Genomic DNA, 19,803 nt, shown 5'->3' on the forward strand with positions numbered 1-19,803 from the left:
TCAATAATCCATTTTTTCGATCTACATAACTATTAAGATTTGTAGGCCCCAAAATATGCTCAACATGAGTAACAGTTGTACAAAGAAGAAAATACGAAAAGCATTGAAAAGAATACACATAAACATAGAATATAAATCGATGCAAACAATCTGAGAGAATAACAACAAAAAAAATAACAAACTCTAATAATAATAACCCATATGTAGTCAATTTGAGTCACAGTTGAAATTTTGCTCAGAAGCAGTGACAATTTTAGTTATACTTAAAATATATTGTAGAGCCATAGAAGTATATAAATATTTCTACTAACAAATTTTATATTCAAAAATACATTAATGCATATTGGGATAGTTTTGTGTCATAGATGTAGTAGACTCTTTTTTCCCATAACTTCCTATTGGCTCACATCTAGAAAAATACTATCACTTTAATATCTGTTGACTCCTTATATTATGATTCTGAAATTGGTCAAATATTGTTTTCCTGGGATTGTCCTGTTGATAGAAATGTTCACTTGGCTTACTTAAGCAGCATTTATTCTTTTGAATTAGAACTGCTTTAAATGATTGCTATAGATAATATGCATTGAAGAAATTTTGGAACAACTTTTATAACTGCAAATTTATGATATTTGACAAAGACATCAACTTAACCAATAGAAGCAAAAATCCAATAAAGAATAAAGGAGATAGTTGACTCAACCTAAGAGCAATAGACAAATGACAGTCATTGAGAAAATGTTGATATCAACTTTCATATCAACCTATTCATTTAATATAATAAATTTGAACAAAAATTAAAGGGTTTATGTTTTAAAGTTGACACTTATTTTAATGGTAAAAATAATCTTTAATCTTTCTTTAGATTTAAGTTATTTACTAACTTTTATCAGCATTTTCTTTGTCCAAAATACGATACTCAAAAATATAAAAGCAACTCTGTAACAAAATATTATTTGACCTCTGACACTTTGATATCAGGAGCAATATCTTTGTTAAGTATCGTTTTGATTTGCTTAACAATTACTTTGAATAAAGTTTGAGATTTCATTGTACATGAAACAAATTTTATACCAATAATCATGACAATCAATACATTAACAGTTATAAAATTTATTTTACTTAATAGTGCGTTCTCTTTCAATTGTATCATGTGTTGTGCTGTCATGAAACGATCCATATTTTGATTAAAAAAAATAATTTTTGTTGTTAAAAGAGGAAGAGGTTGACTTGCGATCATTGAAAGATAATGAATCTATATGAACTATGGTTGGTTGTAGATCTTCTGATTTTAAAATAGAAAATCTTCTCGTAAGCATGAGATTGATTTTTCTTGTGCCTTTGTCTGTCAACTAATTCCCCCCTTAACAACAAAAACAATTTTTTCCAGCAGAAAAAAGACCATTATTGATAGCAAAAACCGTTAGTGAACTTAACATATTGTTAAAAACATAGGTTGATATAAGAATTATTAGGATAGTTATGTAAGATGTTAATGACAATATAGCATCAAAACAATTATTTATTTTTTAATGATTTACTTTTGATAGGTCAGGTTGGTCAAATCTACTAGAATGAGTAATAATTACTTTTTTTTGTTATATTGTTAAATTTTTTAGATTTAAATAATTTTATTCTGTTGTATGTATTTTGTTTGCAACAAACTTATTGCCACTAAAGAAGAAAACATCATGAAGATAATAACAAATTGCATAAAAAATAATTAAAGAGGGTAGTAAAACAAAAAAAAAAAGCAAATAAAATATGGAAAGGCTAAAATGAAAATAGAGGAATAAAAAAGGTGAAAAGTCTCAAGGCATTTTATAGATATACTAACAACTTGCCTTAACACCAAGCCTTAAGTAACTGCAAATGCTGTAGAAGAGAACAATACCTCAATCTCATGTTCGTATGACCATAGAGTAATAACATAAATCAAGTACTAGTTTGGAAATATAGTCAATGATCTTGGAATGAACATATAAATAAAAAAAATCTCATTCACTTGTTCAACAAAATATTAAAGAGTTTGAAATTTTTAGCACCAGAATTGAATTATATGGTACAGAATCTCATTTGAAAAACATGGAGTGGAAAGAATATGGGAGTATTCTCATAAAGGATAACATGTCGTTGAGAACAAATAGCTAAAACAAAAGTTGATACTTACATGATATATATCCAAGTAATCACATGGATGGTACAAAGAGAACATCTCAATTAGACATTAAACTTCATAATAGCAGCATGATTAAAAACTTTGATAAGCTAAACAATCAAGGTCAAATTACAAATCTATTTGAATTTATCCAATATACATTTCCATATTTTGTATTTTAAGTACAGACATTTCCCTTTTGAAGATGTTAAAATTTAAAAATTCTGTTTTAGTGCTTCTCCATCGTCAAACCAGGCTTATGAAGCATAGAAGTATGTTAGTTTTATTTTAAAATCAATGAGTTTGATTTCAATTTTTACATATATTTAAGCTAGCTTAAGATTATATTAATTAATATTGTATTTGATTTTCAAATATTTGGATGTTAGGGTTATATTCTATATTTTTGATTTTATTAAGGTATTGGTTTTGTTATAAATACTTACGTAATCTTGGTTTCAATGAGCTTTTAGATGATAAATATTTGAAATTTTGAGGTAAAAAGATGATTATAAAGCAAATATAAATCTAGAGTAAAGGTATATCCAATCACATACATATCTAGAGAAAAGATTAAGAATAGAACTGATTTGACACAATAAATGCATACTAATGGTTCAAAAACCGATAGAACTTGACAAACCAAAAGCCATTATTAAACCCAATTATCTAAAGCTAGTAAGATTTAAATTTATAATATTGTGTAAAACATAACCTGAGCTTAGTACTTAACAATAAATACAACACCCTTACAAAACAAAAAGAAAATGACAAAAGAAATCAATAAGAAAAACCATGCTGCTATAGTTTTAAAACTCATGAGTAAATGTATAAAATACAGATCAAAGACCAAATTACTAATAAAATCGATCTAAAAGAACATCATTTGATCTTATTATAGAAAAGAAGCCTATAAATATGACTCAACATATAACTTCTGTCTACTCAAGCTTTAGTATGAACTTTAACATCATAATCAACAAACTAAAGCAGAGTTTCCTACACAAAATAAAAAAGAGAAAGAAATTAATATACAAAGGCATGAAAGCATAGAAACTAATATATCATTTATAATAAATGTAAAACAAAAAGAAAAACATGCGTTAACAGATTAGTCCATCTGCAAGAAACGTTTATAGACAATTACATATTATATTTCAATAGGAAGATTACATTTCCAGATTAGAAAACAGAAGGAGTAATTTGAAGCCATTTTGGTATTCAATCAAGTAGCTAATCGAAGTCCAAATCATCCATGAAACGACTGAAACATAAATAGGTGGACATGAAGATCTACCAAATTGCGAAAACCCAAACCTATTAAAACTAAAATCTTAAACCTTAACACAGAAATTAATTATAAAAAAAATCAGAAGAACATGAGAGTAGGGAAAACATGTAAAGCATGTAAATCGCCAATCAAATAACCAAGGAAAAATAAATCGAATGTCTAAATCCCCATGAACCCAAAATAACCCTAAGGTGGAAAGATAGAAGGAACAGGGACAAGAAGGAAAGAATGAGGCAGATAGCAAAAAGACCCTAGGGCAGGTGAAAAATGATGTAGGCACACAATTAACTCCCTGCCTTCCAAAAAAAGCTGAGTTCATTTTTTTCATATATGACTAAATAAAATAAATAATGATGAGAAATGAATGATGAAAACAATGATTAGGAGAATAATGCAACCAATAACACTGCTTATGTGATGTTAACAATATCAATGCAACACACTTATGCAATGACATATATGCTAAAAATACTATAAGCAAAAGTAGTAATAAAAGAATTAATCCAAAGCTTGAATTAACTGCTTGCATTGACTCAACAACAATTACAGCATCATAATATGGTCAAATTTTGAGAAGAGTAAACATTGTTGTCATAGGTAAAAGAAGGAGAGGTTGCATAAAACTTTGCCAAACAAAGTGACAAAAACAACTTTTTAACAAAAGTTTTGAATAAATTTTTATAATCATAAGATATTAAACATAGAATAAAGAATGAAAGATATTTGAACAAACAATGAGTCACAATCAACCAAATAACACAAACTTTGATCTAACCATACAAATGAGAAAACAATATAAACTAATGAAACCAAACACTTAAATAATCTCACGAAACTCAATTGCAATAGGCACAATTAGCATGAAACACATATATGTCACAGTAAATAACACAAAAAAATTTTATCTAAGTCTCCTGCAAAGTCAAAAAAATAAAAAAATAATCAATAAGAAAAACTTAAATTAATCAGTAGGTTTAAAGTTTGCAAAGCATAAAACAGCAAATTCGGAAAGAAGAAGAACAAATAGAAGGAAGAAGGAAATCAAAGACTGAAAAATCCCTCGTGAACCCCCTAAACAATCCTAGCAAGGATGATTGAAGACCCATGATTGACGTCGAGAAGGTAGGATTAAAAGATCGGAACACGGCATGGAAGCCACGTTGGGATATCGTACAAACCAGAGCCGTTGGCTACAAATCCCCAAAAACCAAAAAGCCAAATGTCACTGTGTACAGTACGAATAAACAAGGTCAATGAAAGAAAGGACGAGGTGGATGGAGGAAAAGAAAGCATAAGGCAGGTACAAAATAATCCCTTTAAAATGATTAAGGCATGTGGGCCACCGAAGGCTTTAAGGCCCAACTGAAAATCAATGCATATAATCCAAAACAATTCAAAGAACTATAAGAAGCAAAGTTTGCACAGGCCTAGCAAAATAATTTAAAGAAGCATAAGAAGTTCGCACTTGTCAACCTCTTAAGCTTCCACATGTCAACCTCTAGGAAAGCCTCGAGGGCTTCCTATAATATAGAGGTATAGATAAGGGGGGAGACAATTTTCCCACATGGTTGCAAAAAATGAATGCTGGATGCCAATTTTTTTTTTAAATTTTTATGTTTGGTTAGGATGCCATTTCTATATGTAAATTTGATGGTAAAGCCCACATAATAAAGAGAAACAAAAAATAATCCCTCTTAAAAAGCCCACACATAAAATACCAACCAACACTTAAAGAAATCCCGCTTGTGGTCTTCACATGGGATATTAAAATATATGAAAAACAATAACAAAACATAATAATATATGTTGTAATAGTTATTTTTAGGAGAAATTTTTTTTAGCCTTTAAAAATAACATATTTTTGGAAATATGTTTTCAGATAATTTTAACTGTTTTTAACCATAAAAATAGATTTTGGGATAAAAATGCCCTTAATGAGATATTTTCGTTGACGCGTACTCTCAAACAGGCAGAAAATAGAAAAATAAATATGCAAAGAATTTACGAACATCTAATTTTGTACAAAACATTCATTTTTTTTTGTGAAGCTTGTGCAAAACAAAATAATATTACATGAGATGGTTTTCAGATATTTCAGACATAGCATTCAAATAATAGGAGAAGAGTGATATTAAATTGAACAAGGAACTAGTCGTGATGAGTCGAAAGCTTGGAGAATGATGTGAAACCAGAAATCCCTTATACGGTGGTGAATCGAAAGGAGAAAGATGTGAATATAAAGCACAAAATGGTTGCGCTACAGCAGGCCGTATGTGACGTGGCTGTGGCAAGGTAGGGTTTAGAGTTTGTGAAACGGTATGATAGGAATGTGTGCCACAACATGGTAGGAATGTGTGACACGGCAAGGTTCAGAGTTTGTAACACGCCATGGAGGGAATCTGTGATATGGCAGGGTTCAGAGTTTGTGACACGCCATGCAAAGAATCGGTGATATGGTAGGGTTCACTATGACATGGCAGGGTTCAGAGTTTATGACACGCCATAGAGGGAATCTATGATACGACAGCGTTCAAAGTTTGTGACACACCATGGAAGGAATCTGTGACACTACAGGATTCAGAGTTTGTGACACGCCATGGAGGGAATCTGTGACAATGCAGGGTTCAGAGTTTGTCAGAATCCATGGAGGGAATCTGTGACATGGCAAGGTTTAGAGTGTGTGACACGGCATGGCTTGAACATGTGACACGACATGGTTTGAAAAAGGAAAAAAAAACAGGAAAATAAATAGGAAATCGATTGGACTTCCACTGAATGAATGCAATGAACAAATGAATATATAGAGGAAATTGTGAGGCCATTTCATTTGAATTAAATATTTTTCAGAAATCGCAAACATCTCTGTGAAGGAACTCAAAGAGTTTGATTTGATTCATTCCTCATTCCCAAAGGTACTAGAGTGTTCAACTTTGTTCTTTGCAAGCTTGACGACACCACAACAACAATGTCGATTATTAGTGAAGAGGTTAGTCAGTTTGAAAATAAAACTTTCTTTTGTGCGTTAATTTTTTGCTGGGTTTGTGTGATATGTTCGTGTTTTTTCAATCTTTTTCAATTGTTATGTTTAAATTGTCTTCTTCTCGATTTTATGGTCATACCAAAGTTTTGAACTGCAACAGATATGGCGTGTAGTGGGTTAACTACTTTTTGGGGTTTTTAACGTGTCACGGCATTGGTTATTTTAGGGCAGTTCATGTAACGAGTCAGTAATTACACTAATTGGCATGTCACACGTCATAGGTATTTTAGGCCAATTCGTATAAGGAGATAGTAATTATAGTGATTGACATGTTAGCGTTAGCGTGTAACAACATTTGACTTGATATGCATGGCGTGTAACAACATTTGACTTGATACGCATGGCGTGTAACAACATTTGACTTGATACGCATGGCGTGTAACAACATTTGACTTGATACGCATGGCGTGTAACAACATTTTACGTTATATACATGGCGTGTAACAACATTTTTTTTCTTCAGTATACCTTGTTGCACATTATGGGTTAACTCATTTGTGCACGTGTGCCATGTTTTACAGATGTAGTCTAGACAGTATGAAGATCTTGACAGTTTGCTTATTGTGTCGAGGGAGAAGTGGGCGTTCAATGTCTCTATTAACACCCATTGTAAGTGGTTGCAACTGCATTACATCAACAAGACTCTCTAAGAGAAAGGGGAATACAAAGCAATGAAGCGTACATGCTTCAGAATGCTACTGGACGTATATCCACAATGCTACTTTTGTGTTGTTTCTTGCATAACATCATGATTTGTCGAATCACTGTGATAGATTCAATGAAGCATGAGCTATGGTTTGCCATTGGCAAAAGCAAGGTGCACATATCAAAGCAAGAGTTTTGCTTTATCATCGAAATGAAGTTTAGTCGAATGCCCCGATGTGTTCACACGACCATACAAGGTTGTTGCGGACAAAATTCATGTGAGATATTGGAATGGGCAGCAGAGCGTTAAGCTGCAGGCGTTGCTTAGTACGTTTCACAGAGGCAACTTTCAGCGACCAGGAGATGCGACCAAGATGGCACTCGTATTGATCGCGAATAACATTTTATTTGGTTAAGACTACCGTAAACGGGTGACGCCTTGGCTCTTGTCATTGGTGGAATGTCTTCCCATGGGGTCACTATGTTTGGAAGCTGACCTTGGACTACTTTTTGAAGGGGTTCGAAGTGCCTGCCTCAAACTTGTAGAAGGATCGTTTATGGTACAACATTTACGAATTCGCATGGGTGATACAGATATTGTCACGTAACATCTTTCATTTTCCTTTTGACATAATAATTTATGGTTACACTCGTTTATCATTTACGGTCTGAAAATGATTACATTTGACTTACAGTTCTAGGAAATAGAGGTAATTCCAACCTTGCGAAAGATAGTTAATCCCTCTGCTTCGAAAAGACAACGTCTACCCATGTATGTGCAAATGGCAATGCAATCAGAAGCCAAAAGACTTCTACAAAGCAGTTGAGATGTTAGAGTCATATCAGCATGTGAGTGAACAACTATTAATTTCTGCTGTGAATTTGTATAATAATTTTCCTTAAAAGTTAATCACAATCCTCATTTTGCAGTTGTGGGCAGTCGAGACCTTAGAGCCCACCCTAGATGAGGCTAGCCGGGAGTATTTTGTGGACATCAATGTTTCATTATTTAAGGGCTACCAATATGTGCCAATAGAGCTCATGGAGGATTAGGCAGACTAGGGCTTAGGTGTGAGGGAAAAGAAGAGAAACTTAAAGCAGAAAAGAGCCACTAGTGCCATGAAGCGGAGGTGCACCGTTGTTGCTGGAGTCGATGAGCTGTCAGGCATAAAGTTGATAGAGGAAGGGGACGACCATGGTAATGGTAGTGAAGAGCCGATAAAGACAGTTTTAACGGTTTCTGTTCAACAATTCTATATGTGATTATCAAATAACATATCTGTGTTTACAGTTGGACCATGTGACAACAACTCCACAACCACCGAGAGGTTCTTCTCAAACTCATAATGCTACGAGCCGTCGGTAAGATGGGTTCTAACTATTTGTGTTCAACAATTCCATACGTGATTATCGAATAACATATCTATGTTTACAGTTAGACCATGTGATGACAGCTCCTCAACCACCGAGACGTCCTCTTTAGACGCATAATGCTAATGACCCATCGGTAAGATCAGTCTAATGGTTTGTGTTCAACATTTCCACATATGTTTATCGAGTAACATAGTAATTTCTGTTATTGCAGTTGAGGGAGGTGACGACAGCTTCTCAACCACTGATCAATCCTATTTAACTACACAGTGGTAACGAGTCACCGGTAAGGATATAAAAGTTCTAATGGTTAATGTTCAACAGTTCCATATATGATTATTGAATAACACAGTAATATATGTTATTGCAGTTGACCCATTCGACAAGAGTCAATGACGGAGTAGTCATGAAGGGTCAGTTGCGACAGATCGTGCACCGGCATAAAAAAGACATGTTAGAGCTGAAGGCTTCAATTCAATCATTGACTCTGGCAATGCAGACGTTTGAGGACCGTATCGTTGCTTGGATTCTAGTCGACCTGAAATCACAGGTACGTTATTCTATCTTCGCTCATATATTGGTCGTTTACTTTTAGTAGGTGTAGTTCTATTTTTTGTTCTCGGTTTATGGTTTGTGGTATTTTATGAGCTAATGGATTTTTCCATTTGTCTCATTCTACAAAGTAGTCCTTCATCTTGCGATGCTAGTGAGGACCACGATGATGCTGATGATGGACAACATGATGAACCTGGTGTTCGCATTCACAATGACGTTGATGGTGCTAACGAAGACCTTATTTTTGAGGCTGATTCAAATGATGCTGTGGTAGGGGATGTGACCCTTTAATCAGATGATACTGAAGGAGACCCTGTTCCTGAGGCCAATTCAAATGATGCTGTGGCAGGGAATGTGACCCTTCAATTAAATGATACTAAAGGAGACCCTGTTCTTGAGGTCAATTCGGTTATCGATACATCTGCAGGAGGGGAGGGGGACTTTCACTCAATCGTGGCTAAAAGAGAGCATATTCCTTAGGCCGATGCATTAGTTGAGGCAGCAGCAAGAGGGGATGAGAGCCTTACATCACTTCAGGCTGAAAGAGACCATATTCCTCAAAGCACTCTTGAAGCAAGTGGGTTACGATTGCCATCACCAGAGTTGTCTGATGTCCATAATCGTGCAGCAAAAATTTCAGCCAATTGAGCTAGCACGGGTCAAATGGCTAGCAAATACATGGTAAGCCCATACGTCGACCCTTCATTGAGCTGTCGGGATCTAAAGAACTCATTGGTGGAAGCGTACGAAGCTTTTAAGAAAGACGAGTGTGTGAGGTAAGCTCATAAATAACATTGCAAATATTATTTTTTAATGAAACATTAATCCACCAACGCTTTTGAAATTCATTCTGTTACATATGCAAGTATAACGTCGAGATCTTAGGGGATCAAGGGGCTAACTTTTTCACAACATTGGAGGATCCCAAAGAGGAAATGACAAGTGAACAAATAGACACATGCCTCAGCGTACTGTGTAAGTGGATGATAGGGCCGAAGTTCAAGCTATATAATACCCGTGCATGCGTGGTTGACATGATATTCTTTGTAAGTTTATTTGAAAAATTTTCAATTCTGTAAATATTAAGTTTTTGATTGTATTAAGTGTAAGATAATGTATACATGTTTCACAGAACACCATCCATATGCTACACATCGAATTTCCAACTGAAGATGGCCGATCCATTATGGAAATTCCAGATGAGTTGTAGGGATATGTGAAGAGTGAGAGGCCGACATACGGCAAAAAAAGGAAAGATATTGATTTCATCCTCGCGCCTTGCAATGTGGATGGGCATTGGGTGGTTACGTGACTTGGTGAGGTGGACGATCAAGGTGGTGGACTCTGTAAGAACTTCGGATGCTAAGGATAACAGAGTGCGTGAAGCTCATATGACACCCCTTATGACAATGATGCCAATCATCTACCACCAAGCCGGTTATTTCAACAAAACATGTCGAAAGATAGAATTTGATGCCGATGCCATTGGAAATTCATTTGCCAAAAGCTAAAGTGCATCGGCAGAATGATAGTGTTAGCTGCGGTATGTTCATGATAGGGAACATTGGTGATATTTTACAATCGGAACCGATCAGAGTTAAACAGAATATGATTGCAAATATGTGTCGTCAACACGCTCTGAAAATTTGTCCCAACAGTTGTGAGAGCGAAACCTAAACATATCGGCCCTTGTTTGTACATTTTTTGTATATACAATTAATTTTATTAATTTTAATATTCGTACATTTTATACATTAATTTTTCAATTCAAGCACAGTGCCTATAAACCTCAGAAGTTGATGTAAATTTAAATTCATACTGTAACCACGTGGCATGTCAACCTATTGGGGCATGGCGTGTCACCTTAGATACTGTAACAAGTCAGCGTGTCATGCCACGTATTTGTTTCCACTCAGCATGTCACCCCACAATACTGCAACAAGTCAGCGTGTCATGCCATAAATCTATTTCCACTCAGCGTGTCACCACAATTGGGGCATGGTGTGTCACCCCACAATAATGCAACAAGTCAACGTGTCATGCCACGTATCTGCTTCCACTCAACGTGTCACCATAATTGGGGCGTAGCGTGTCACCCCACAATACTGCAACAAGTCAGCGTGTCACGCCATAAATTTGTTACCACTCATCGTGTTACCATAAGATGACATCCACATATGACAATTGGGGCGTGGCGTGTCACCCTACAATACTGGAGAAGTCAGCGTGTCATGCCATAATTCTGCTTCCACTCAGCGTGTGACCACAAGATGTCATTGACATCTACCAATTACAGCCTAATCTCAACCCCCACACTATCTGATCAAGATTGCCACATGGCATTTCTTTTATTAGCTTAGCATAATATATTTTTTCGTTCATTTTGTCCTTATATTTCAATTTTTTAAAAATAAAACACTAAATAAACATAACATATGCCTTTTGCTTATTTTATTTGACTTTAGCTCAAGTAAAAAAACTAAGTTAAATAACCAATTTCAAATTTGTCTACTATGATAAATAGAAGAAGAAAGAAATTATTTAGTCATTTAATATTATTTTTGTAAAAATGATAAATTAATATTTGTAAAATGATAAATTAATTTATTAATTAATTTACATATTTTATAATCAAATAATCAAGTAAAAAAATATTGATATATATTTTCAACACCTTAAATATTTTACACTTAAATATTTGGCTTATTAATAAGCATATTCCATAAGCTATCAATAATAATAATAATTTACTCGAATAGTATAGGGACTTCGCAAGTCTATTTAGTGTTTAAAACAACGAACAAAATGAAATGAATAATCAAATAATATATCTACAAAATTAATAAAAAAAATAAAGACTTATCAATAGGAGAAAACTAACAAGCACAAAATATGAATGAATGTAAGATACTACAAGAGCAAATTGTGATAAAGGTATTGCACATGGGTTACACATTTAGTTAGGCCGACAAGCTGTCTTCATCCACAAGACACCCTATGTTTTCAGACATTGTCCTTCGTATTAGACAGTTGTTGCGCGTGTGACTGATTTGTCTACAAATTGAACATATTTTCGATTGGCGCACTTGTGGAGGCGTCGATTGACTTGGAGATGGTGCCAGATTTGTAGATGGAACTACAAATGGGGATGGGCAATTCTGTCTGTTATGCTCACACCTCTTGCATTGTGAACATCTCTGTGCTTGACTGCCTTCACCAGCCGATGGAATCTTTCTCCTCGTAGGTCTTCCCGCTTGGCCTCACCAAAGTGGTGGCAAGACGACAATTTGTTTCACATGAGGGGGGATGTCCCACTCACTATGATGTCTTACCGAGCGAATGAACCTCACATAACCCTCCACCAAAATGATTGTCTTGTAATAGTCAATGCAGAATTCAATGGCTTCACGTTTATATTTACTGAAAAATACAATGAACTCAATGTTCAAGCACAATGTAAATAGTATGTCAATTAGGGTTCAAATAAGAAATATAGATATTCTTTGTTCAAATAAGAAATAAAGATATTCTTACCTTATTGCTGCAATGGCATGGCTGCATGGCAGTAAATCTGATTAAAACTCACAACTTGAACATGTCTTTCTAGACAAGTTTACAAGTCTGTCCATCTTCCCGTCTTTAACTTCGAACTCCATTAGATTGATAGGTTTAACCACAAAGTGATGTGCATCATTGAATCGTTTGCTCAACTGCTTGGCAACCCAAGGGCTGAGGGGCGTGGTCACCTTGACGGCCTCCTCGTATCGGTCATGGAACTAATGCTGAAACATGTCTCTGATGAACTCGATCAAAATAGTGATTGGCATTTGTCTTGCATGCTTTAAGCATGAGTTAACACATTTCGCAATGTTGGATGTCATCATTTGGTATCGCCTTGCTGGTGAACATGCACGTGCCCATTTCTTAGGGCTTATTGTCATAAGGTCAGGGTAGGCTCCCGAGTGAATCTGCTTGAGCTGGTTTATATGTCTGTTGAAGTCGAAAACCTTATAATAATCTCGAGCAAGGGTGAAAATCATAGAAACATCATCACGCTTGAACTTATTTTTAAAGTTTTTCTTCAAATGGCAACCACATAAACCATGGTGCGTTTCTAGGTATGCATTTTAGATTGCTTTCTTAATGCCAAGTTGCTAATCAGAAATGAACATAGTATTGTCAGGACAACCAACCGCATCATGCAGCTTGCTAAGAAACCACGTCCATGAGTTTTCATCCTCAACATGGCCAATGTCAAACACAGTTGGATATACGCACTCATTCGTATCTTTGCATACAACGACAAACAAAACATTTTTGAACCTACCTTTCAGATGTGTTGCATCAATTGCAACCGTAAGATGCATTACATCCCTAAACCCCTGAATACAAGTCATGTATGATCAAAAACAATATTTGAATCTTTCTGCCTCATCAGTAGCCACTGTAGTGATTGTGTTAGAATTTTCTTATTCCAACATATAAAAATACGAGGATAGTAGTTGAAATGACTCCTTCAGGGGATCGAAAACAAGCCTCTTCGCATAATTTTTCGCTTGCTAGGCCTTACCATACAAGCATTCCAATCCCCACTGAACCTTCATCTCACCAATTATGTCCTTAGGTCTCAATGCTACTCCATTAGCCTGAAGCTTGTGTGACATAAGTTCACCAATTATCTTCGTATTTGTGGTTGCAAATCGCCCTTGCAAACCATCGACAGTACACGTGTATACTGTGTGGAATGTCCAAACTTGCCAATATTCACTTCCTTTAGGTAACTTCATTGCACACACACTGAACTTGCATGCCTTGTCCTTGCAAACAACCTCATAACGACCTTTACATGACCTTTTTACTCTTATCTCAAACTGTTCTTTTATAGCCAACATGTTTAAAGCTCGTTTCAACTCGACCTTCTAGAAAAATATTTTTCCTTTGGATAAGTGATCATCGGCACATGTTGACTTCTCAGTTGCAATTGTTTGAAAAGAGAACCTTTCTGCACCTGAAATTACCCACGTACGACATATCCTTGTATTTATCATTTCCTGATAACTATCATGGAGCAATATATCAGGGGAGCGAATCTTGTTCTCATCAGCGATGGGGTTATTGTATATGGGGTCACCACACTGAACGTCTCCTAGATCAACACCTCCAACATGTTTCGTTTCGCCTTCAACATCATTGCAAATTGAAATGTCAATGTCATAAAGCCAGTCATCATTTGAACTCTCATCATGCCATTCATTAGGCCTATCATCTGAGTTGTCATCAAATCTATCTTCACCGATAGGGAACAAATCCTTATTTCCTTCATCAAATGTAGTATTATCCTTGAGCGTCACAATATCACCCTCCAACGTCGTAGTGTTGTCCTCAAGTGTCGTATTTTCATTTGATAATACCATTACACCCTGTATAGTTTCACCCGATCGTTGCATTTGTTGGACAAAAATAACTAATTGGTTCGATACACATCCTGATCGAAATTGTGCAGCCAACTATTCTATGAATGTCATGTGTCTACCGAGCTACACAAACTCTTGTGCATACGTTAATTGCCATTGTTGTGGGTTACGGACCGAATGCTGCGGTATATGTGAAGCATTGTAAATCTCATTTTGATTGAGCTGATTGTCATGTTGTTCAGCTTCTCCATGTGACATAACATTTGTTTGGCATCCCTTAATGCTGACATACATAGCTAGAACATTCTTCTGTTCTAGCAGAATTAATGTAACATCCTCATCGTCCTTGATAGTTGGCCGTGATAGCTCTCCGGGTGTACTAATCAATGCATGTAACTCAATCTCATCAATTTCTGAGTTTACCCCAACAATATTTTCAACTAGCTTCATCAAGCCCACAAACGACAAATCACTCCTAAACCCCTGCATTCGTTGTTGGTCCTAAGTAAATGTATTAGAGGGGGAGTGAATAACACTTTTTGGCTCTTACTAATATTGGCTCTAAATTGAGGGCAAGTTTAAGATCAATAATGATTGGTTTAATGCAAAATGAGGGAATGGTTTAAAAAAGAATGAAAAAGAAAATTAAAATCAGAGTAGACAATACTCAACAATTTATAGTGGTTCGGTCAAAAACCTACATCCACTATCTTGATTGTTCAACCAAGGATTTTTCAAATTAAATCACTAAAAATGGTAGAATTCCCAAGCTCCCACCAAGCTTTTACAATGACTTTTCGCAGGTTCAACCACAACCTTAACAATGGTTTTTTCCGGGATTAGCCAAAACCCAAAATGGCTTTTCAAAGGCTCAACCGCAACCTTTAACAATGGTTTTTCATGGGATCAACCAAAACCTAAACTAACTTTTACTAGGATGAGTTAGAACTTATACAACCAATCAAGCAACAAAAGCTTGAATAAATCCCTTAGAGTGACTCGCTCACTTTAAGTATACAAAGAGAAAAAAAATAAAGAAGTACTTATGATCACTTACTTGATCTAAATGGTACAAAGTGAAGTGTTTATCTTAAATGCAAAGATAAGAGTGAAGTGCATAAGAATGCAGGAAGTTTTTGCTAATTTTTGAGCTTTTTTTTTTTTTATCTAGGAAGCCTTAGATGTGTTTCTTAGCTGTTGGGGGTGTCTTTTATACTTGAAAAATCAACTTTGATGGATGTTTGATAGATTCTGATAATTGAAAATAGTTTGAAGTTGGTTCTAGTCGTTAATCTGTTTTCTAACTTCAAATTCAAATTTTCAGATAGAAAGCTCTTAATCGACTAACATCTTAATCGATTAAGTTGGTTCTGTTTTCTGATCACAATTTCAGGCAATAAGCTCTTAGTTGACTACTGATTTCTCTTAGTCGACTAAGTTAATTCTGTTTCTGAACTCAGCTTCTGGCAGTAGGCATTTAATCGACTAACAATATCTCTTAGTCGATTAAGTCATCTTTGTTTCTGAACTGTCCTTCTTCGTTTTTGGGTTTTGATATTTCTTTTTAGTGATTAATTTATTGTTAGAATACATTTTTCATCCTGCACACTTAAGTAGCATAGTTAGACATAAATGAACGGGAATGTTTTATTATCATAAAAAACTAATAGAGCCAACAATTTCTCCCTTTTTGATGATGACAAAACATTCCTTGATTAACAAAACAATGTCTATTAGTTTCATTTTATTTTGCACAAAATGAGGATTTTCTCCCCCTGAGTGAGTGCTCACCCTTAGAGTATGCATGATTTTATTATTCACTTTAGTAGGTTTTTATTACTTAAAAAATAAATGACAGATATATATCAATGTTGTAATTAACTATTTGTCATATTATTTTCAGACCTTATTCTTTCAAAAACTAAATGCCATAAACCATCCAACAAAAATATCAACATTTATACTCATTCTCAACTAGATTCCATTCACAATAACATAACAAAAATTAGTTATTAGCATAACAGCCCAATATCAGTACCTAATCTTTAAACAACAGCAATCAAAATAACATAAATATCATGAACAGATTTAAATGTTTAACCATCAGCTTACAATTTTCAACACAATAACATAAACAGCAAAGTCAAATTCAATTGTTCAATTATCAGCAAAACAAAAATAACTTAATTCCTAAATTACCCTTAGATCATTCCTACCTTTTATCTCCCCTAATTTTCCTATTTCACTTAAGCTTTCTATTACTCCTTTTTTTTTTGTCATTATCAAAAAGTGAACATCAATGAGCTAATGAAGATTCTGAGGGAGTTGATTCATCTGTTCCATAGTGAACAGCAAGGGGTTTTGGAGAGGATATAGAGGAAGCTCTTTGGGATAAGGATTTAACAAGGGATGTGTCTGAGATTTGTATTAGATCTTGAGTGGAAGTTTTGACAGCAGGCTTGGTTTTGTCAGCTAGCCTTGAGGATTTTCTTCTTCTAATGGTTTTTGTCTTGGTGGCCATGATTTTTCTGTCTTTTCCAATCGGTTGGGATTTGGCTTTGGTGGATGCAGCTGCTTACTCTTGTTCTTTATCAGCAGGTTCACTTTCTTTGGCAGTGTGAACCGATTTAGAGGACTTCCTTGCCGATGCTGATGTTTGAGCTTGAGCTTTTGCTGATTCTTTCTCTACTTATTCTTCTCTAACCATTTGATGAAAAACATCCATGATTGATACTTCCTCAAAGTTAGGTGGAGAAGGTTGTTCTGGATGAGGTTCCTCAGATAGAGGGTTGTCATCAAAAGATCCAAGTTTTTAGTGCCTTCATTTGATTCTTCTTCATTTTAGGGCTTAGGAGAGGGAGATTTCCTTGGTTGATCAAATTAACCTTTAGCTTGAAAAACAGGATCTTTAGTAGCTTGTTCAGCTTGTTCTGGACTTGCAGTTGCAAGGGTGTCTTCAGCTGCAGAGCCAGTAACAGATTTTTCTTTTTCCTTTATCACACTTTCCAATTCTTTCAATTTATCTTCAATTTGTTGCATCTCTGCTAACTGATCAGTGAGTTTTCCATCGATCCTCATTAGCAAGTTCAAAATCATGTCATTAAAGATTTAGGAGGGGGCTGTCTCTTCTGAGCAGGGATTGCAGAGGCCTTGGGGGTTTTAACAAATTTTGCACCTTCAAGTTTGTACCCCATATTTGGTAGACTTCCCAAGTAAATTGCTTGGTCCCTGCTCTTTACTAGATCATTCTTATACCTTGAGCTCCATATCCCTTTTTCCTTACCAGTGAGATGATTATATTTTCGTAAGGTAGATTTACTTTATCAATCTGACAGGCTCCTCTCATCCTTTCAATCATGAATAGGCCTAAGTTGAGTGGAGTAGCATTAAAGGCATGCTCCATTAGCCACATGTCCTGAAGACCTACATAGCTAAAACTACCACTTCTCCCATGAATATTTACAACAATAAAGTAATGTAGGATTCTAATGTGAGGGCTTTTGATAAGATTGGCATAACTCTTGGAGGAATATCTTTCTTTTTTCCTATGATTATCTCCCACAAAGATGAGGGATCATAGTTCTCAAGAATTTCATAATCACCCTTTTCACATTCAATCTGCAGCAAACTTCCTAAATCTGCAGCAGTCACCACAAACTCTTTTCCATTTAAGAAGACATTCAGACCATCATTACTAAAATCCTCAAGTTCCTTAAGTTCACTCTCATCTAATGCTAGGCTTGCATAAAATTCCTTTACAAGACTAGCACTATAGGTTCTGTTTTTAAAAGTGCTAAATTTCTTCAATTTCATTTCTTAAAAATAATTTGATAAACCTACTTGAATTTTAGAGGCTTCATCAAAGCTCTCCCAGTCGATAAATTTATCACATGTAATAGGAGCATTCTCTATCTTTTTAAACTTATCCTCATGAAATTTGTTTCTAAACTTTAAGGATGGAAGATTACCTTTCTTGGAGAGTTTTCCTTTTTCTTTCTTTTTCTCTGTTTTTTGTTCCTTTTCTTTATGCTTTTTCCCAATTTTCACAACTGCAGAAGCAAACTTAACTTTCTTCTTCTTTTTCTGAATTTCTTCGAATAGACTCTCTTTTATTGGTTGTTTACCCTTTTTCTTTTCCAAGATGTCTTTAGGCAAAGAGGATTTTACCATTTGGTTTTGAGTAGTTTCTGGCTTAGGGTTTCGTAGGTTTGGGAAGGAGGAATTTCAGTTTTAAGAGGGTGGATTTCAGATGAGAGAAACTGAAGAGAGAATGAGTTAAGAGAGATTAAATTTTCTCAAAAACTGTCAGTCTCCCCCTCTTTAAATATGGTTGGTACCCTTTTTTCAAAATTCAAAAATTTACCTTTCATTTTAATTTTTCAATTAAGCGGTTTTTCTTTTCTTTTTCTTCACCCGAAAGCCTATCTCTATTTCCTTTTATTATTTTATTCATTCTATCTTAGTTCCCTAACTAACTAAGTCTTATCTCTTTCTGACTGAGTCTTATTATTTAAAGAGATAGAATACTCTTAGTTGATTAAGCGATTCTCTTAATCAATTAAGTACTTCTGTCTTGTGAATAGAAAGCTCATAAATTTTCTTACAGCTCCTGCACATTAACCATCCCTAAATTTCTCCTAATTTCACAAAATATTTCCTCATTTAGGGGCTTAGTGAATATATCAGCTAATTGTTGTAATGTGTTAATGAATTCAATCTTAATGACTCATTTCATCACATGGTCTTTAATAAAGTGATGCCTAATTTCAATATGTTTGGTCCAAAGTGCTGGACAGGATTTTTTGAGATGTTGACGACACTTGTATTATCACAAAAATTGGTACATTATGCAAGATTATTCCAAAGTCTTTTAATTGTAGTTTAATCCACAAAATCTGAGCACAGCAACTATCTAAAGAAATATATTCAGCTTCAGTTATGGAGAGTGCAATAGAATTCTATTTCTTACTTGACCAGGACACAAGCGTACTTCCTAGAAACTGACAAGTTCCATTAGTACTCTTTTTTTCCGTTTTACTTCCAGCAAAGTCTGCATCTGAATATCCAATAAAACTAAAGGATGATTCTCTGGGATACCATATTCCTAAAGTTTGTGTATCTAAGAGGTATCTAAAGATTCTTTTAACAGCAGTCAAGTGTGATTCTTTAGGTTGTGATTGAAATTGTGCACACAAGCATACATTGAATTAAATGTCAAGCCTGCTAGCTGTTAAATAAAGTAGTGATCTAATCATACCTCTATAGAGCTTTTGATCAACACTTTTCCTTTTTCATCAACATCAAGTTTTGTGGATGAACTCATTGGTGT

The sequence above is a fragment of the Theobroma cacao genome, chromosome 1, assembly GCF_000208745.1.
Source record: "Theobroma cacao cultivar B97-61/B2 chromosome 1, Criollo_cocoa_genome_V2, whole genome shotgun sequence".
Lineage (NCBI taxonomy): Eukaryota > Viridiplantae > Streptophyta > Magnoliopsida > Malvales > Malvaceae > Theobroma > Theobroma cacao.